Source organism: Kogia breviceps, chromosome 10 (genome assembly GCF_026419965.1).
Source record: "Kogia breviceps isolate mKogBre1 chromosome 10, mKogBre1 haplotype 1, whole genome shotgun sequence".
Lineage (NCBI taxonomy): Eukaryota > Metazoa > Chordata > Mammalia > Artiodactyla > Physeteridae > Kogia > Kogia breviceps.
Genome location: NC_081319.1, coordinates 11,543,169 through 11,564,171, shown reverse-complemented (window position 1 = coordinate 11,564,171; position 21,003 = coordinate 11,543,169). Strand labels below are relative to the sequence as shown.

General features: G+C 40.2%; 1 long non-coding RNA gene across 6 annotated transcripts in view; it reads right to left on the bottom strand.

Moving 5' to 3' along the window:
- LOC136794968 (uncharacterized) overlaps window positions 1-21,003 on the bottom strand; it is a 143,329-nt gene that overhangs the window by 62,756 nt on the left and 59,570 nt on the right. For 3 of the 6 annotated variants that reach the window (XR_010842491.1, XR_010842489.1, XR_010842495.1), the window contains one exon: window positions 662-758. The exons of the other annotated variants lie outside the window; for them this stretch is intronic. This is a non-coding gene — a long non-coding RNA (uncharacterized lncRNA). The remainder of the gene's footprint in view (window positions 1-661; window positions 759-21,003) is intronic. 6 annotated transcript variants of the gene reach the window in all.

The following is a 21,003-nucleotide window of genomic DNA, read 5'->3' as shown; positions in this document are numbered from 1 at the left end:
CCTTTTTAACTGTTGCCTAGCAACACTCAAATGGTCAGGACAGGAAGCAATGTGTGCCGTATCTCACTGTAATTCTGCTAGGCATCATTCTGTGCCGCAGACTTAAATTAGCCAGACTGAGGTTTTTTGTGTGAACGGCAAAACTAACATTTCTATTATTGCAAAAACATGCCCTGGGACATGTACCAATCAGAGAAAAGCTGTTATATTTCTATGGCATTTTGTAGTTCTTTGGAAATTGTCAGAAGTAAAAATAAATATCCAGTAGAAATTATCCGTATATTCTCTGCAGATTATTATGCCTATATTAAATACTTTTCTATCTGTGGTCTAACCGTTAAACCTAGTTTTTCCAGCTTATTTTCCTAAACTATGTTTTCATCAAAATTCAAAGCTATGATTTTATGAAGCTTTTAACATTAGCTTTCCATACTATCTCTGTAGATTCCACTTTGAAGTTTACCAGATAGCTGCATTACCAAACACTTCGGTACATATCAAATGTTTGCCCTTTAAATCGTCTTCTCACCAAGGTGATTTCAGAGATTGTGCTGGTCAACTGACTCCTAACATTTCACCCCTATAAATTAAAGTTACCACTAACAGAATCCACCAGTGAACAAAATACCTTTAATAATGTGAGGTATTACCCTTTACTTACTGGGAACGTTTCAGTGACATAGTCTATCTCTCTGAAAGCCGAGCAGTCCAAGAATACTTTTGCAAGAAGCACAGCAGAAGGACGGGTGACACTGTTCCTAGCCGAAACATTTTAACATTTCAGTTAATTGTAAAAGAAATGAATTTGTTTTTAAAACTCTATTTTAGGAAAAAGAAAATTGGGTTACTTGCCCAAGAATGGTTAACACAAAAAGTGCTGTGAGGCGTTAACTTTTATCTTGTAAAAGAAATGAACCTGCTAAGAAGAATCACAGAGTGCATCTTTGTCACAAGCTGATGAGATGCACCACTTTGCAAGTAGTTTAAGAAGAGGAGCCCTGTCTCACATAAAGTCGCTGGATGAACACACCTGCCCAAATAAGGCAAGCGCCGGCCAGCACCCCGCCGTTGGTTCCAAGCTTCTGTGTGTGCCCCTTATGCAAAGCCATGTTAACCAAGGCAGCTGAGGTTTTTTTTGTTGTTGGTTTGTTTTATTTATTTTTTTAACATCTTTATTGGAGTATAATTGCTTTACAGTGGTGTGTTTGTTTCTGCTTTACAACAAAGTGAATCGGCTATACATATACATATGTCCCCATATCTCTTCCCTCTTGCATCTCCCTCCCTCCTACCCTCCCTATCCCACCCCTCTAGATGGTCACAAAGCACCGAGCTGATCTCCATGTGCTATGTGGCTGCTTCCCACTGGCTATCTATTTTACATTTGGTAGTGTATATATGTCCATGTCACTCTCTCACTTTGTCCCAGCTTACCCTTCCCCCTCCCCGTATCCTTAAGTCCATGCTCTAGTAAGTCTGCATCTTTTTTTCCCATCTTGCCCCTAGGTTCTTCATGACCATTTTTTTTTTTAGATTCCATATATATGTGTTAGTATACGGTATTTGTTTTTCTCCTTCTGACTTACTTTACTCTGTATGACAATCTCTAGGTCCATCCACCTCACTACAAATAACTCAGTTTCATTCCTTTTTATGGCTGAGTAATATTCCATTGTATATATGTGTCACACCTTCTTTACCCATTCATCTGTTAATGGACACTTAGGTTGCTTCCATGTCCTGGCTATCGTAAATAGAGCTGCAATGAACATTGTGGTACATGACTCTTTTTGAATTATGGTTTTCTCAGGGTGTATGCCCAGTAGCAGTAGTGGGATTGCTGGGTCATATGGTAGTTCTATTTGTAGTTTTTTAAGGAAGCTCCATACTGTTCTCCATAGTGGCTGTATCAATTTACATTCCCGCCAACAGTGCAAGAGGGTTCCCATTTCTCCACACCCTCTCCAGCGTTTATTGTTTATAGAGTTTTTGATGATGGCCATTCTGAGCGGTATGAGATGATATCTCATTGTAGTTTTTATTTGCATTTCTCTAATGATTAATGATGTTGAGCATTATTTCATGTGTCTGTTGGCAATCTGTATATCTGCTTTGGAGAAATGTCTATTTAGGTCTTCTGCCCGTTTTTGGATTGGGTTGTTTGGTTTTTTTTAATGTTGAGCTGCATGACTTGTAAGTTTTGGAGATTAATCCTTTGTCAGTTACTTCATTTGCAAAAATGTTCTCCCATTCTGAGGGTTGTCTTTTCGTCTTGGTTATGGTTTCCATTGCTGTGCAAAAGCTTTTAAGTTTCACTAGGTCCCATTTGTTTATTTTTGGTTTTATTTCCATTTCTCTAGGACGTGGTTCATAGAGTGTTCTAAGGCAGCTGAGTTTTGAAAGCAACTACACACTCACAGAACTTCTCAGGCAAGTAAGTTCCATTTAGAAATGAGAAGGTTACTGAAATTAATATAATTTTTTTTCATCATTTCCCCCACCTGCACCCCCAAAAAAGAGTAAAGAATGATTTGAACCTGCCTTGTTGACATTTGACTCAAATTGAACTGAGGCCATTAGCTCTGCGACTCTATAGAGTATCTGACAGGGTCAGATCCGTAGGGGTTCTCTTAACCCCACAAGAGTGGTTCAACGGGTGTTTCAGGTTCCCTGTGTGTTTGCTCCACCCTAGAGAAAGGTCCCTGGGGACTCACCTGATGGCCCTTTCCAGGCCAGCAATAAGACTGCAATTGGAACTCAGTTTAAAAACTAAAGAATTGCTGGTCATTTCAGCAAATCTCTCTGAGCACAATCTTCCTCCTTGGTAAAATGAAGATAATCCCCCATGCCCTACTTTTGCACAAGAATGTTTGTGGGGGGGCGGAAATCAGACAATAAGTAACGTGAATTGAACGTTTCCCATGATCTAGATCCTCTTCACGCATTACAAGCGCCATTCCACCAAATCCTCATGATGACTTTACGAGGTAGGTCCAGAGATCAGACTGAGGCTTAGAGAAGTTCAACGCCCAGCTCACGCCATATCAAGATGTGAAATGACTTCTAACTACTAAGCGAGTCGACCTCCAATACAAGATATATGAAAACAGCTGTTAAACGGTAAAACACTAGGTCAGTGTCAAATATCACTATTATCAAAACTTCCTAGTTGTGAATCTTTATTTAAAAGTTACATATGTATATATGTGCATGTGAACATCTCCATATATTATTTTTATAGGTTTCTATCTGTCGATTTGGGGGAGGGATGATGTTTCTAGTCAGCTGACTCTTTAGAGGGCAGTGACATATGATCAGTGTAGAATATCTGGAAAATAAAGAAAAGTCTTAAGACGTACAAATGTGATGGCGAGTCACACATAGAAGCATGTTGGTATAGCAGCAACCTTCATTTCCCCAAAAAAGAAGGCCATTAGAGCACTCTTCTCAGAGGACGAAGAGAGCCTTTTAGCACCAGCACTAGTTAGAACTCTGATATTTGTTAAGTGAGGGTCAGGATGCCATACTGACCGTAGCACGTTGTCATAGGTTTTCAGCTATAATTAGATCAGACAAATTAATAGAACTGCATGCTAAGCAACAAAATGATTCAACAGAGGTAGGATTTAGCAGACACCTGGAGACTCTAGGTTTGCTAAGATCCCTGAAGAAACGTTCATTCCTAGCAATTCCAGGTCTAGAAGAAAGGTTTCAGTGGTATAGCAGTCTGCATGGGGTGATGCAGAAGGTATTCTTTTGTAAAGAATGACCTGAGTATTGATTCAGGTGAGTGTTCATTCTGGGATCAGAGTAGAGGGTCAGAGAATTCCTAGAATTCAGAGTTGTACCTTGGATGTCAGAAGGACATTTGAGGCAGGCATGTGTGTCAAAAGCAGGAGACAGGACTCTCACCATGAGGGCTCTTTCAGAGGAGGAGATTATTGCTAGAAATGAGCAGTCAGCCATGTCTGGCTGTGCTTTTAGGTAACTGCTGGAAAGCAGAAATCTAAGGCAGGAACTGGAGGATGCCACAGGACTGGAAAGACTTCCAAGGAGCCGGTTGAGAATGCGTTCAGAGGCGAAAGAATCTCCCAGTGACGTCAAATGTATCTGCCCCTATCTCCATTCCTATCCAAAACGGGGGCCCGTTTTTGTCTTTCCCTGAGCCCTCTTCAATTCCCTTCTAATGTCAACTTCCCTCACACTGAGAGGAATGACATGTTCATATGGTTCCCCCGGAGCCTGTCCGGGGACCCTGCCCTTCCCCACGTTCAGCGGCTGCAATGAACCCTCTGAAACCACCACTTTGTCATTCAAACGCAATCCTAAACCATCTCTGTCCCCCCTCGATTCTTTCTATGGCATCTTTAGCTACTACCTCAGAAAGGGAAAGTTCCAGGAAAAAAACATGATCGTGGTGGGGTACACACACACAAACACCCCACACCCTCAAAGTGCCCCCGGTGACACGTTAAGCACTTTCCCCAAGACTGTGAACAAAGTTCCCCAATCGCATTCATCTTCCCCTTTGTTCTTCTGTAAGCTCGAGCAATCCAGTTCTCTGATTCCCGGCCAGTTATAGGCCACACGTGGAAGCAGAGAAAGAACTGACCTTAATCTCTTTCAAGAAGACTTTCCTGTGCCGACAGTTCACGTAATTCTGTGACCCGAATCCTCTTAGCCGCTTAGTATAGACTTAACTATACTACACCTAAGCGTTACCCATAAGGGAGCATGAACCTTGTCACTCAAACGAAAGACTTCGCTTAAAGAATAGGCACCAAGTCTTACCCCTTAAGCACAGAAGGTGCTTAATACATCCATTAATTTAAAAAACACAAACCCTAGAATGTCTGAAATATCAGGAAAGGAAGTTTTCAATTAATGTAATTGTTTCCTATTATACACTAACCAAACAGTAATTTGACCTTATCCCAGTCTTCCTTTCCTTAAAAAAAAAAGAAACAAAGCCTTTTCAATTTTCATTTCTCATAAGCAGTTTTAATAAAGAACCACTAAAAAGGAATCAAACAGGGAGATTTATGCTGCTCAGGCAACAAAATTAGCAAACAAACAATGAAAGCCGTATGAGGTGCGAAAGGTTAAAACAAGAAATATAAACTGTAATCCCTGCCTTCAGTGCTTTACCACCAAATAATCACCGTTATCCACTGCTTCATCCATTCTTTGCCTCATGCTAGCAACTTTACAGCTGTTCTCTGCTTCCCTCTTATTCCAATAATTTCTTCATTCATCAATAGTAACCGTCAACCAACGCTTCTTATCAACTGCATAGTGACCATAGCAGCATCACAAGTTACCTCCTATAGGTTATCTCACTATTGTATCGGTAAGCCCAACAAAATGCTACTTTTAGAGCATAGCAGCACATGTAATTACACAGGGCACTTAAATCATCCAGCCTCCTAATCCCAATTTTGATATGCCTGTATCCTTACTCTCAGAAAAAAATTCACACACTGGTCAATCATTTCACACAAGAAAGGAGCTCGGTGCTAGTATTCAATAAACTTTCTTTCAAAGAAATTTGGATATTTGCTCAGTAACGCTTTTTTTTTTCTCCCTTTAGATTATGAAAAATAGAGAGCTGTACACTTACTGAGTACGTTTAAAATTCATGTGACTTCCTGTATTTCTGTTTACACATGTTATTAGTTATGGGTATCAACGATTCAGGGTATAGTTAATGAGATGTTTTTCTCAAGCGATCATATTAAGTTTCTGATGAGGAGACTGGACTTGCATTTTTGATGTGTTCATTTAAATTTCAGGATGAATATTCCGAAGAAGAAAAGATATTCTGATACAAACTTAGGAAGTAAATTGGATTTCTTTTTTTGTTTCCATTTCTTAAATGAGATCTAGCTAAGACTAAGTTCTACTCCACGTCTGATAGTAATGAAACTGCTTCCTCTTTTTTCTAGCATTCTATGTCATTCTTCCCTGATTGCCAAATAGACGTTTTATTTTTATAAATAGCCATGTCTATATTAAACACAGTATATGTTTTAAAATAATTTAATCAACCCTGTAAAATACTTAGGTGGATGTCTTCCCCAGGAAGAGTCAGCGGGTTGACCCCAGTTGGGGCCATTTATGGTGACGACCTAGCAAAATAATCAGGAAGAAAAACGATTCCAAGTTCCTGTTCTAGTGATTTCATTTACAGAATGCCAGCTGGTTTCAGCATTTCCCTGTTTATATGAATACTAATTTCAAGCTTTTCAAAAAGACCTTATTTGATTCAAGAAAGTCAGGAATAGGACATGAGCGGGTGGTCCAGTGTCTAATGCAGCCTGTGTGCCTCAGGTTTAAAACCAACTGGAGAGATTCTGGCGTCTGCAGAATGTCTATGGGATCTTTATTCTCGGCTATATAATCTTCCAGATTAAACCAGAAATAATCTGTGTGCACCCCCAGAAAGTAAATAATTAGACATAGCACTGCTCTTCCCCCTTTCCTACTCTCACACGTGACTTTGCATGTGATTATCTAAAGCCTGCAGGCCTGATATTTTCCCTAAAATCCTGCCATTACAAGTATTATATAACCAGCCCGCTGTTGTTTCCAATTTAAAAATATTTTTAAAAAGTGACAAAACCAGCCTGCAATAAATGTGATTTAAGGATAAGTCTCTAAGTAACCTCACCAAGAGATTCTGAGGTAGATCTAAAACCCTTTCTTCCAACTCTTTGCCCATTTGATCCATCTTTAAATACTTTAAGAGATATTATGTATAATGAAGAAATATTTCTGACCTGAGTATATGGAGGTTCCCTGGGACTGAGGGAAGTTCACTAGAAATAGATTTTTCTTTTTCGCAAGAATTCAGCTTTTGCAGAATTAGTTCTGATGTGAATAATATTTTCACATAATTGCAAACACATTTTTTATTCTGTGTAAATTTCTAGAGATGTTGCTCAAGGAAGCAACTAATGCAAAGCTTTGTTAAGAGGAAAAAAGCATATTTAAAATTTTTTTTAAAAAGTAAACACTGAAGTTACCTAAAAGGAGCCTGAACACAGAAACAGCATGGGAACATTTTTAAGAGTTGAAATGTATAAAAATATGTATATTTTTAAAAGTTCAGAAATTGATCCAAATAGATATGAGATGAAAATGCATCACAAAACAGTGTGGAAACATGGACAATTCAATACTTGACATTGAGATAACTGGGTAACATTATAGGGGGAAAATTCATATCTTACTCCAGGAAAAATTCCAAATGGATAAAATATTTGAAGACACACAATGAAAAGTACTCAAGCCCTAGAAGAAAAACAGGATGCTCTCTTAATGATCCTGGAGTAGAGCTGCCCTTTCCAACAATGAGTCAAATCCAAAAGCCATAAAAGAAAATACTGATAAATTCAAATACATAAAAATAAAACTTTTGTGTCAAAAGGCATCCCCAGCAAGTCAAAAAACAAATGAGAATGAATGTAAGATAAAAATATTTCCAACTCATATTACTAATGAAGATCTTACCTTCCTAATATAAAAGAGCTTTTTCAAATAAGGTGACAAAAGGACTAACAGTCCAATAGAAAATCTTAAAAGAGATAAACAATGAAAAACAGATACCATTTTTCTCCAATCACTCACCAAAAAAGTCTAAAAGATCGATAACACCAAAGGGAAAATAAACATTCTCAAATATTGCTGACGGAAGGGTAAATGAGTGCAATCTTTAGTGCAAACACAGGGCATTTTTGCAACAGCTACTAAAATGACTAATGCCTGTATCTTTGACTAGCAATTCTACCTTTCTGGGTATACTTGGGAAGTAACCACCATAAGGTTGTTCACTGCAGAACTGTTTATTAAACACAACCCGAATGTCAAATAAATTATGGTACATCCATACAGTGTAATACGATACAGCTGTACATGAAAAAGTGCAAGTGAAAGGATTTGCATCTTGATACAAAAAGATCTCCAAGAAATAAGTGAGAAAAAAGTGAAGACTCAACAGACTCAACTCGAGACTTTACCTTTTGTGTAAAAAGAAACAAGCCCCTATCGAAATTTGCTCATGTGTGCTAAAGAACTCATGTATACACACACACAAGTAATAATAACTTCCAGGGCGTGCCGTCTCTGTGCCCTGTCTAGGATGGTTGAGAATTAGGTGGCTGGAGAACAGGATGGGATGAGAGATATTTAATTTTTGGATTCCTTGATTTTTTTTCAATAATGTACTTTTTTTTTTTTTTTTTTTTTTTTTTTTTTGTGGTATGCGGGCCTCTCACTGTTGTGGCCTCTCCCGTAGCGGAGCACAGGCTCCGGACGCGCAGGCTCAGCGGCCATGGCTCACGGGCCCAGTCGCTCCGCGGTATGTGGGATCTTCCCGGACCGGGGCACGAACCCGTGTCCCCTGCATCGGCAGGCGGACTCTCAACCACTGCGCCACCAGGGAAGCCCTCAATAATGTACTTATTACCTAAAAGTTGGATTAAAAAATTCCTCCCCCATAGTGCTCTGCACCCTCCACAATGTTACAAGGTACGGAGTTGACTTGCTATGCTTGAGACTTCTCCAAGGGCAGATGTTATGTATCCCCAGTGCCCCTCATCAAACCTAATACTTAGGAGATGCTCAAGAAAATGTCTGCTGAACCAAATAAATGTACAATTCATAATGTTTAAAAAAATAATAATGTACATATTACCTATTCAAATAGTACTGAATAAGCGTAAATCAATCTTTTTACCCAATCTAAGCCTAGCAGATGATTACATTCACTTTACTTCTGGTTATTTCTCTCTTTTTTAAAATTTTATTTATTTATTTTTGTCTGCCTTGGGTCTTAATTGCTGCACGCGGGCTTTCTCTGGTCGAGGTGAGCTGGGGCTACTCCTCGGTGCAGCGCGCGGGCCTCTCATTGCGGTGGCTTCTCTAGTTGCAGAGCACAGGGTCTAGGTGCGAGGGCTTCAGGAGCTGTGGCTCACAGGCTCTAGAGCGCAGGCTCAGCGGTTGTGGCACAAGGGCTTAGTTGCTCCGTGGCTTGTGGGATCTTCTCGAACCCGTGTCCCCTGCGTTGGCAGGCAGTTTCTTAACCACTGGGCCACCAGGGGAGTCCCTGGTTGTTTATCTCTTTAACTACTCATTTTCTAAAACTGCACGTTGTGCTAGAAATTGAAAATTAATTAGGTTTGGTTGAAATTTATTATTGAAAGAGTAAACTGCAAAAATCATTTAAATTATATATTTGACTTTTCTTAGTCAATTTAGGCTTTCCTTGTACAACTCTGTCCTTACGTCTCAGCTTCAAATAAAATCATTTCCATTTTGCTTAGAAATATATGAGAACATTCACTGATCAAGGAACCTAACCTTGTCACTGAAGAATTTTAATCAATTTGAAGCTTTTACAAACATAAGCATGTTAAAGGTTTTTTTTTTTAAACGTTAAACTTTACATTTTTTATCATGTGCATGAGGTTTGACTGAAGAAGTTAATTGGCCATCTGCATTTCTTATCCATTTTTCCTCCTCCTTAAGTGGAATATAATATCTTACTTTTACCCTAAGATTAAAAATCATTTCCTCGAGTGGTAGGAAATTGTCTTCGGCACATGCACGGACATATTCCTGCCTACATAAGATTATCACCAAACTACACCATATTTATCTTAGAGATCTTTCGACCCTTTACCTTTAAATACAATTTTTTTTTTAAATTGACACAATTAAGATTTTGTCCCAGTTTATTCCAAACACAACTTAAACTTCAAGAACTCCCTTGAAAAGAAGCCTGGGGCTTCCCTGGTGGCGCGCAGTGGTTGAGAGTCCGCCTGCTGATGCAGGGGACACGCGTTCGTGGCCCCGTCCAGGCGGAGCGGCTGGGCCCGTGAGCCGTGGCCGCTGAGCCTGCGCATCCGGAGCCTGTGCTCCGCAACGGGAGAGGCCGCACCAGTGAGAGGCCCGCGTACCGCCAAAAAAAAAAAAAAAAAAAAAAAAGACTGTTCCTCCACCCGCCTCCAGATATCTGCCCTCAACCCACCCTGCAGGTATCTTTTGAAACACTTCCCGAAATTATTAAATAATTAATTGTATGAGTTGTCATTTCATGTTTTGTCTCCCCGATAGAATACAAGGATATGAACCAAATCTCTCTTACTTGCCACAGTGTATTTATTCCCCAGGCCGGAAGAAAGTGTAACAAGGGGCCTTGTACATAGTACATTCTCAATATACATTTGTTGAATAAGTGGACAAATGAATTGCCTTTGTTTCTCCCCAACATCTTTTCATGTGTTAGAAATCTAAGCTCCTGGAGGTCGAGGCTGTCTCAGAGGAGTTGGGAAGGTATAGCTAGCACAGCACCAAACCAAATTATATAGCTTTTTCATTTATTACTAATGAAGCAATCATGTATCAGCGGCGACAGTAATATTAACAGACCCAGAATTCAACATCCTTGAAATAATAGAACTTGGCTGGCTTGCTTAGAAATAATGCTGAAATTTTCAAAATATATTTTATACCAATAATCCTGACAACTAGCATTTCTTACACTTTACTCAGAATATCAACTAAAGCCATGAGGTGTTACCTATCTCCAAAGTAGGTTCTAGATGGAATCCATTTTACCTCCAGCTGGCAGTTTTTTGGGGTTTTTTTTTCCAGAAAGACCAGCAAAATTGAGCCAGCATTGGATATTAAAAATATTTACAGGATGTACAAAGGGAAAGTATATCTTCCATTGCAAATGGTTTAATTTTCCTTGGGTTGTTATAATGACAATTTCCTTAACCTGATAAGATAACAGATTTTTAAATGTAATCATGTATTTATTTTATGGTTTGCACAAGATGTACCTTTAGTACATCCAGATTTTCATAACCCATCAAACAGTTTTTCAGTATGTGTTATGGCAGGATATTCTAGAACTGCCAAGAAAAGTAAATTCACAGAGCTGCCTGCAACTCACTAACTACAACAAATTAGCATAAGCAGCCCCATTTTAGAAGGAATGGCTTTTACAAGTCACACAGAAAAATAATGTGATTTTGCATTTATATCATTAAAAACTGTTCATACAGTACACGGTTTTATCATGAATATTAAACAGAGCCCAGGCTGTTTAACACAGCTAGTTAGTCTGTTTGAGGTGGAACTCCTTCATGAAACCGAACTGGTTATGCTCTTAAGAATAACTAGGAAAACTAGCTTAAACGTACCTATTTTTACGGATTTGTTTCTACTTAAAAAAAAAAATGCATATCGAATAAAACTTTTCAACACTTGTCAGCTCTCCTGTGAACATACCATATAAATGGACCAGCACCGACTGCCAGGAAAAAATAAAGGCCAAATTACTCTCTTCCACCCATGCTGTGAAGTTCAGAGAGAAATCTGTCCTAGAGCCGTTACAGATAGCATACAATGAGCCATTTAGAGAGAACCGAAGGATGGATAAAATTCTTCAGATTTCTCTGCACAATAGCAAAGATCTTATTTTCTTAGTCACCCTCACAATTTGAAATGCCTCTGGCTGGTTGTTCACAGCACAAAGCAAAGGTGCGTATTTTCCAATATCTAACTTGCTTAAGCTCTATTAATTCCAGCGAAAGGAGTTAATAAGTGCAAATGGCAAAGGAAACTGACTGCAGGCTTGCATTATTACAAGCACATCCACAGTGCAATCGGTGGCCAGTGCAGTACTAAAGAGGTATATCATTAGTACCCAGAGTAAATGAGAAACTAAAGAGAGTCAGAATCCGTGCTGTACACTGTTCTGGTAAACATGGAATCATTAGGTGATGGTTTATAAGCACCTTAAGAGTATTTTCTTTTTACAGAACCTAACACGCCGGCTCCTGAATGTTGTAAACACGGCAGCTTATAATGCAGGACCCCCCCTTCGGACCCCTCCACTCTGGAGGACGCAGAGAGGAGGAAAAGACCATCTGGGTCAGCCTGCTTTAGGAGGGGTGTCGGGAGGGGGCGGGGGCAGGGAAAAAGCAGGGATGGAGGCCGAGATGCAAACTCAGTGAGGTTTAAAGTGGAATTAGGAGATGCCTGTCCTGCCACCAGCCACCACCAAACGACTCATTTCTCAGTCAGGCTGCAGACTTTAATTTAGCTCTCCTTTCTTCCTCGGACTTAAAATGTCAAACTCAATCCTTCATTCTCCCAAAACCCTTTTCCCAAAGCGCTTTCCCACCCGTGTTCCCGGTTGAAGTGAAAATACCTGACTGCCCACCGTAGAAATCTGGGGCTGTCCCAGTTACAGCCCTTTCAATCCATCACCAACTCTTGCTGAATCTGCCTTTTAAGTAACTGTAAAATGTCTGCCGTCTTCTCCCTCCCTACCACGGCCGTCTAATTCAAGCCAGTCCTGTCTCTTCTGACAGCGGTCTCCTCAGTGATCTCCCTGACTCCACTCGCACCCCCTTCCAACTCATTTCTTTCAAACACTGGTTATATCATTCCCAAGCTTAATGCCTGACTTTCAGAGCTGTCATATTTTTTCCCATCTTATTTTGATCCCAGTCTACCTCCCTCATTTTTTTAATATATATATTTTTATATTAATTATTTATGTATTTATTTTTGGCTGCGTTGGGTCTTCATCGCCGTGCGCGGGCTTTCTCTAGTTGCAGCGAGCGGGGCCTAATCTTCGTTGCGGTGCGCGGGGTTCTCGTTGCAGTGCCTTCTCTTGCTGCGGAGCACAGGCCCTAGGCACGCGGGCTTCAGTAGTTTGGGCACGTGGGCTCAGCAGTTGTGGCTCGCGGGCTCTAGAGCGCAGGCTCAGTAGTCATGGCGCACGGGCTCAGTTGCTCCGCAGCATGTGGGATCTTCCCGGACCAGGGCTCGGACCCGTGTCCCCTGCATCGGCAGGCGAGTTCTTAACCACCAGGGAAGCCCCTACCTCCCTCATTTTATCTTGAACTTCTCCTGCACACAGACACCACAATGCTTTACTTTCCGGTTGCCGAGAGCAGCAGACTGGACCGAAACTTAAAGCCTTTGCATCTTTCTTTTTTTCTCTGCCAGGAATACTTTCCTTCTCCATTTGCCTGGTCTGCACCACCTCATCATCCCTTTTGACTCAGGGTGGAAAGCCCTTCCTTCAGGACGACCCCCTCACCTCCAGTGCCAGCAGCTGCTGGGGTCCACAGACACACCTTCCTCGTAACATTCAGGCTGAAAGTGGCTGTTTCCTCAATCAGATTGTGAGCGCCTGTGAGCTGGGTTCATTGTTCACCACCACCTGGGCCCGGCACATAGTAGGCCTTTTAAAATAATGGTTAACTCCACAAAACTAAGTATGACATCCAGGATAGAATCCAACTAAATGCATTTCATACAACTCAAGCATAACCAAGTGAAGTTTCCTAGCTGTTTCAAGTCACTTGGAAAGATCGGGGTGTCGCAAACCCACCAGATTATAAGAATGACTTGAGTCACTTGTGAAAATGACAGAGTTCTATCTCTGAAAGAGACACACAAAAAACTGGGAAAAGTGTTGGAATCTGACTGATTCTGAAGAAGAGAAATGGAGATCAGGGCCAGGAATGAACTGGCTTTTCACTGTATACTCTTTGGATTTTTCTTTAAAAAATACACACACACACATATATATACATACACACATATATATGGAAAGTAAATATATTTACCCTACATGTGTTATATATTCACATATTGCCGGAGGAGGATACGCATGCCGAAAAAATCCAGTAACACTGATCACCTCCTCCAGAAGGTGAATTGGGATGTTGGGAGGCCAAGGTCGGGAGGGAGACTTTTCGATGACATTCTTTTATATATTTTGGGATGTCTAAGCATGTTCAATGTATGACCTGGTCAAGAATTTTAAAAATCAAGCAGAGGGCTTCCCTGGTGGCGCAGTGGTTGAGAGTCCGCCTGCCGATGCAGGGGACGCCGGTTCGTGCCCCGGTCCGGGAAGATCCCACGTGCTGCGGAGCGGCTGGGCCGGTGAGCCATGGCTGCTGAGCCTGCGCGTCCGGAGCCTGCGCTTCGCAACGGGAGAGGCCACAACAGTGAGAGGCCCGCGTACCGCAAAAAAAAAAAAAAAAAAAAAAAAAAGCCTTTAAAAAAAAAAAAAAAATCAAGCAGAAATACAGATTTTTAAGCCCCTCCCTGGAGATTCTGATTCCTGAAGCTAGAGGTGGAGCATGGAAATCTGTATTTTTAACAAACTCCCCAGGTAACACTAGGTAAAACGATCAGGAAAGGTTGGCGAACAGGATTAAGGTGGGACTTGACTTTGGTGGTCACGTAATCCAGTAGTTCCCAAATCTGGGTATCGTCTCTGATTTAATCAGAATATTGGGGGTTAGGGTGGGGCAGGGAAACCATGTTTAAAGCTCCTCAGGTGAGTCTGTTATAGCACTGCTTGCCGCCTGCATTGAGACCACTGCCCTAGCGCAGTCAATCACTCAATCAACACATGAATTTCTTCTCAATCTTGTACGCACAGAAATGTCTCTATCACTTGATGGCCAGCCCCAGTGATTCCCACCTCCTGGTGTTCACACCCATATGTTGTCCCTGCCCATGCTGAGTAGGAGTAACCTGTATAACCTGTAGGATATTGTGGAGATGGTGGAGTGTGACTTCTCATGCTAGGTTATAAAAGACATCATGGCTTCTGTCTTGCTCTCTCCTGGGTCATCCACTCTGGAGAAGGCAGCTACCATGTTGCGAGGACACGTAGGAAGCCACCTGTTTAGCTGTTAAATCCTCTTGCTAAAATCCAGCAATGACTTGCAGTTCATGCAATTAAACCATCTTGAAAGTGGATTTTCCAGCCCCAGTCAAGCCTTCAGATGACTGCAGCCTTGGCTGTCATCTTAACTGCGAGCTCATACGAGATCACGACACAGAACCAAGCTAAGGCACTCTTCCATTCCAGACCTATTGAAACCATGTGTAGGAATGTTTATTATTGTTTTAAACTGCTAAGCTTTGGAGGAAGTTGTTACGCAGACTTGGATAACTAATACAACCATATTTTCCCATACATTTAGTTCTTACCAGTGGCCCCATTTCCATTTCATTTTTATCTCCCAACTGGCAAAAATGTTGCAGTTTCTTAAGCCTACAACTAAGGTACTGTAATGTGATACCTGCTTTCACAGGCTGTCAGCTCAGTGCCCCGTCACAGACTTTCTGACTTGGGCAGGGCTACTTCTTCAGTCATGTCGGTCAGCCGTGTAAAGACCTGAAAATTCTGCTTCCTGTGGTTCCCCGAGATGTGGCTTGGGAGGATGGGGATAAAACCAAGAGATCTTTTATGTGCTGATGCAGTGCTAAGCATCTGTCCACTGCAGGCCCAATTCTGGCATTTTTTTAGCCTCCTGAAGCCTCTCTTTGACCTTTCTCTAGAAATGGAGAGCAGGAGGGCTCTAAGTGACTTTAGCTTATGACACAGGATCCATTCACTGTGCTCTGCTAAGCTCTAGAGCCGGACCTGAAAATACTAGTCTCTATGTTGACCGAGGAGATGTGCACCCGATTGGCATCTGGCAAATTGTGTATGTTGGCATCACCAGTATCATGAAGAGTATTCCTTACACAATTACCCTCCGAGTCCTAGGAGTACTTTAGAAGGAAGCCAGCACCCTCTCTCTCCTTCATGTCACCGACAAGAATCACATGTGATTTCACTAATGAAATAGCAGGAAAGACTTAAAACAAATATGTGCATGTCCCTTATGCCACCTCTTCCTCTCTTCTGCCAGTTTCTGATAGTTATGGTGACTTGGTCTAGATCTGCGTGGACACCTGATGACTTAAAAATCCGAAATTCTAAACCCACTGGGGTGACTCTGCTTGCACAGAAAAGCAAAAGTCCATTTGTGGAACATCAAAAGGAGTTAGGAGAATGTGGGCTGTGTGTTTCTTGGTGTTGCCTAGCAATATAGTTAGGGCACAGGAATCACAGAGAGGGTGAAATTCGCACCCACAAGGAAATCATATTATTCATAAACACGCACACTCACATACACACACACTCACTCACATACACACACATCTGACATCTCTGGAAGAATGTAATAAACTGTGAGTACAGAAGTATAGTCACAAGTAGAACAGTCTTCAGAGCACTGTTGAATAAACATGCTAGCTGATCTGTTATTTATGTTTCAATGCCTTTGTGAGTATATCTATCACTTGAACAAAATATCATATGCCTTTGAGTGAGGTTTACAACTGCTCTCATTGACACGAGCCCTGCCAATATACGTAAAACGCACATTTTAGAATAAATGTTAATATGTAAAAGTATAGGAGGAAGTATTCAGTATATAGAAACAACTTTAACTCCTTTGCTCATCCTTACTTCCAAATATTGAGGTTTACCAGTAATTTTCATAAGAGCCAAGTACAGTGGTACAACGCTTGATCATCAAAGCAGACACTTGATTTCAAATCCTGACTCTGTCTTTTGCCATCTTAGTTAATTTCCCTGAACCTGACGTTCCTCATCTGTGAGTTGAAAATAACAGAAATATTTAACTTACAGGGCTCTTGTGAGGATTAAAATAAGGGAATCCATGTACATGGCAGAGACAGGGATGGACATTCCGTAACTTTCTACTCCTTGTTATTCTGCAGAAGGCCTCTTGACTGTCTTTCAATAAATACAGAGGCCACCAGTTAACCCAAGCAATGGGACCAGTAGGGTTTCTGCCTATAAGAACGCTGTTCAGGTGTCAGAAAGGGGAAATTATGGCCTCCAGTTCCTCCCCTGCCTGAAAGGAGAGGTGAGAAGTCACCCTGCTCTTTCCTCTCGCAACCCAATCTGTGATTCTTCGAAAGTCAGAGAGCCAACCAACTTGGCTCTAAGAATGAGACCCAAGACTAGAATGTGACCACTCACTAAAGGAAAACTCCACCCTAAGGCTACACAGCCTAGCGACCTCCCAGCTCCCGGTTCCCCTCTTAGAACAACTTGCTCGTCCATCTACTGCATCCTCCCAGGTTACCAAAATGGAGGTCCCCTAAAAAGACTTCCCTCTTTCTTCTTCCCAGCTAACATTGGAAATGTTCTCAGGTTTGGGTAGAACTGTGGTTTCCTGGATACATATTTCTTCCCCAGGCTGTGCTGAGGGGAACTGGCAGGTGGGGAAAGCAGGGAGGCATCATCTGTCTCCTCTGCTCGAGTTTCAAGCTCTAGTCCCCAGCAGTACTTGTCTCTTAAGATCTAGGTGAGAAAGAATCAGAACAGCTGAGCTGCCAGCCTACACCTGGGGAGAGGTAAGTAATTAGCAGAGCTCCCTAAGCAGCACTGAGCAAAAACAATCTGCATGCCCTACTAGGCAAAAGATGAACAGTGAGTGATTTGTGAGAACAAGAAAATGATATGGATGCTATTTATTCATTTTATATGTGAATCAATTAATAGTTTTAAAAAGATAATTTAGTCTGGTCCTAATATCCTTTTACTCATATGAATTTGCTATTTTTCTTTCCTTTTGAACTATTTTGAACAGAATTAAATTACAAGTGCTATGGTTACTTACTATGGTTTAGAAAATTCCACTTATTGAGATAAGAATAAATTTTTTCTTTGGCTTTTAAAAGTCCTTGAAACAACAGTTAGAAAATATAATGGAAAAAAGGACCCCATTTGTATTAGCAACAAAAAGATTGAATTCCTACGAATAAACTTTTAAAGCTACTGAGGTTCAAAAAGAACACTTGAACAAAGGGAAAGATATCCATGATTTTAGGTAAAAAGGCTTTATAAAAATGTCATTCTTGGGCTTCCCTGGTGGCGCAGTGGTTAAGAATCCACCTGCCAATTCAAAGGACATGGGTTCGAGCCCTGGTCCAGGAAGATCCCATATGCCACGGAGCAACTAAGCCCATGCGCCACAACTACTGAGTCTGCGCTCTAGAGCCCGTGAGCCACAACTCAGCCCGCGTGCCACAACTACTGAAGCCCACACGCCTAGAGCCTGTGCTCCGCAATAAGAGAAGCCACCGCAGTGAGAAGCCTGTGCACCGTAACCGAGAGTAGCCCCCACTCGCCACAACTAGAGAAAGCCTGCACACATCAAAGAAGACCCAATGCAGACATAAATAAAATAAATTTTAAAAAAATAAATAAATAAAATAAAAATTAAAATGTCATTCTTCCTAAATCACCTATACAGGTAAAAAAAAAAACCTCAATTTTAAAAAGTTTTTTTTTAAATGATACAAGTTGATTATAACATTAATATGGAAAAATAAACAAGCAAGTGTATGCAGGAAAATCCTGAAAACAGGAAGCAAGGGTTGCCTAGCTGTGTTAGATAGTAAAATGTAAAGCTACAATAATTAAAAAGGCATGGTACCTGAACAGACAGGCAGCTCAGTGGAACAGAAATGGACTCAGATACAAAAAACATTTATGAGGTTTTTTTTTATCTCATAGTATGAGATAAAATGGCATCTTTTATCAGTGGAGAGAGATGGCTTATCCAATAAATGGTGTGCAAACAACCAAGCAGTCCTCTGGGGGGGAAATTTTAAGTTGGATCCAAACCTTATACCTTTTGCTATGATAAATTCCGGATGGAGTAACATTTTTAGAAATAAAGAAAATTCTAAGCATGCCAGAATAAATTGTTAGATAATTTTTTACAGAATCTTAGAGAACAGTACGCCCTTTGAAATATAGAAAAAAGCCAGAATCCATAAAAAAAAGTTGATTTATACATAAAGTCAAATATTTCTATATGGCAAAACAACAACAACAAACACAGGCAAAGTTGAAAGACAAACAACAAACTTTAAAAAAATGTCATTCTTATAACAGATAAAGGATTCCTACAAATTAATAAGAAAAAGATCAATGTTTCCATTAAAAAAGACAGTTTGCAGGAAAAGAAATAAGTGGAAGAAAGCTCTAGTTCACTCATAGTAAGATAGTTTCACCTATCAGATTGGGAAAGATTAAGTAAAATTCACTGTTGGAGAGAGCATGGTCAAACAGATACTCCAGTTTTACTGCTGAAAGTTTAAATCATTACAACACCATCACAGGCAATTTGGCGATATATATCAAAATTATAGATGGACGTATACTATGCTGCAGCAATTTCACTTGCAGGGATTTATCCTGCCTATGTGCTCAAGCATGTGTGAAATAATCTGGATACTAAGTTATTTAATACATAATTTTCTGTAATAGCAAAAGATGAGGAACAATCTAAGTGCATATTAATAGGAAATAAATAAATTGGTTCCATGAATATAATGGAATATTATGCAGCTGTTAAAAGGGACGAGGAAGCCCTTTATGTACTGATGTGAAATGATTTCCATGATCTATTGCATAGAAAAAGGTAAATGAGGCCCTGCAGTCATCAGTTATGAGACAGAAAAGAGACAACTGGGAAAGAGATTGTCACTGCACATCCCTTTATCTTCAGAAATGTGAACCCTGTGAATGTATCGCTTAGTCCAGAAATAAATAGATAAAATTTTAAATAAAAGCCTTTGCCATTTTAATTGTTTTTATGAAAACAGTTCAGTATTTTACTTGGTATTTTGACAATCCTGCTATAACAAATAGCTAAAGATCTTTCAGGACTTTCATGTTATCTTTGTTTTTTTGGAGTTGGGTTTTAAATATAAATCCATCCTCCAAGCAAGGAGAATGCCAAAGAAAGCCCATTTCTTCCGAGTGTGTAATTTTCTACTGCCTGATTCTATTTCTATTACCTGATTTAATTTTTCACGTTAGAGCTCGTGGCAGGCAGAATTCTGAGATAGCCGCACAATCACATAAATTTTGTTAGACCAAAGCCCTGCTCACTTGTTCACGTGTAGTCTGTGACGGCTCTTCCACTGCAGTAGAGCTGAGTGGTATTGACAAGAAGCCACACGGCCTATAAAACCTGCAATCTTTACTATTTTCCCTTTATAGAAAAAGTTTGCCAACCCCTGTTTAAACCATTTTGAGTTGGGTCTCCTCTTATTTGCAGCCTGAAAGCATTCACAAAATTGTGACCTCTTTCATTCTGATGAAAAGTGAAATTACACTAAACCAAAACAGATAATAATGACTCTGCAGGTTTTTGAGTAAATTTCTACTGAAGTATAGCACACATACATAAAAGTTGACAAATCATTATTGTACAGCGCAATGAGTTTTCGCCAAGCAAATATACTTGTGGAACCTTCACCCAAACTCAGAAGCTCCCTTGTTCTCCCTTTAGTCACTGTATCCCTCTCCCCAAAGACACCCACTGTTCAGATTTCTATGAGAATAGATCTCCATACTAATTTCGACTGTTTATGAGCTTCATGCAAGTGGATTTATAGTTGTGTCCTTTTGCATCTGACTTCTTTTGCTCAGTGTTTTGTTTGTAAAATTCCTCTGTTTTTGTAGCAGTAGTTCATTCATTCTCATTGCTATGTAATAGGTCATTGTATAAGTATGTCACTATTTATCCATTCTACAGTTGATGGACATTTGAGTTGTTTCCAATTGTTGACTATAATGAATAGTGCTGCTGTAAATAATGTAATTATTTGGTGCATATATTTATATATACACCTAAATATATGTTACAGACATGTATATAAGTTACATATATAAGTTATTGATATATATGTATATGTTATATATGTGTATGTGTATAGCTTATACACACTGTTGGAGTGGAATTGTGGTTCATTCAAACGTGATTTTTACCATGGATCTGCAAGTACAATTCAATGTCAGAAAGTACATAGTTTCACTGAACAGAAATTGATCTTGTTCCCTTCTCACTTTAACATCAAGATTAATTTAGCAGAGTATCAGGCTCAAAAGACTGTATGCAACCAAACGAACGATTAATTAACTGAAAGATTAAAACAATTACCAACAAGCTGATTTCCCCACCAGAACTTACACCATTACTTTAAGGAAGTTTCAAGCTGCCTGCTTAGAGACTAATTGAGCAGCTGAATTCAAATCATTGCTTCCTTTGGAACACTGGGAAGGCTCAGATCACTTTG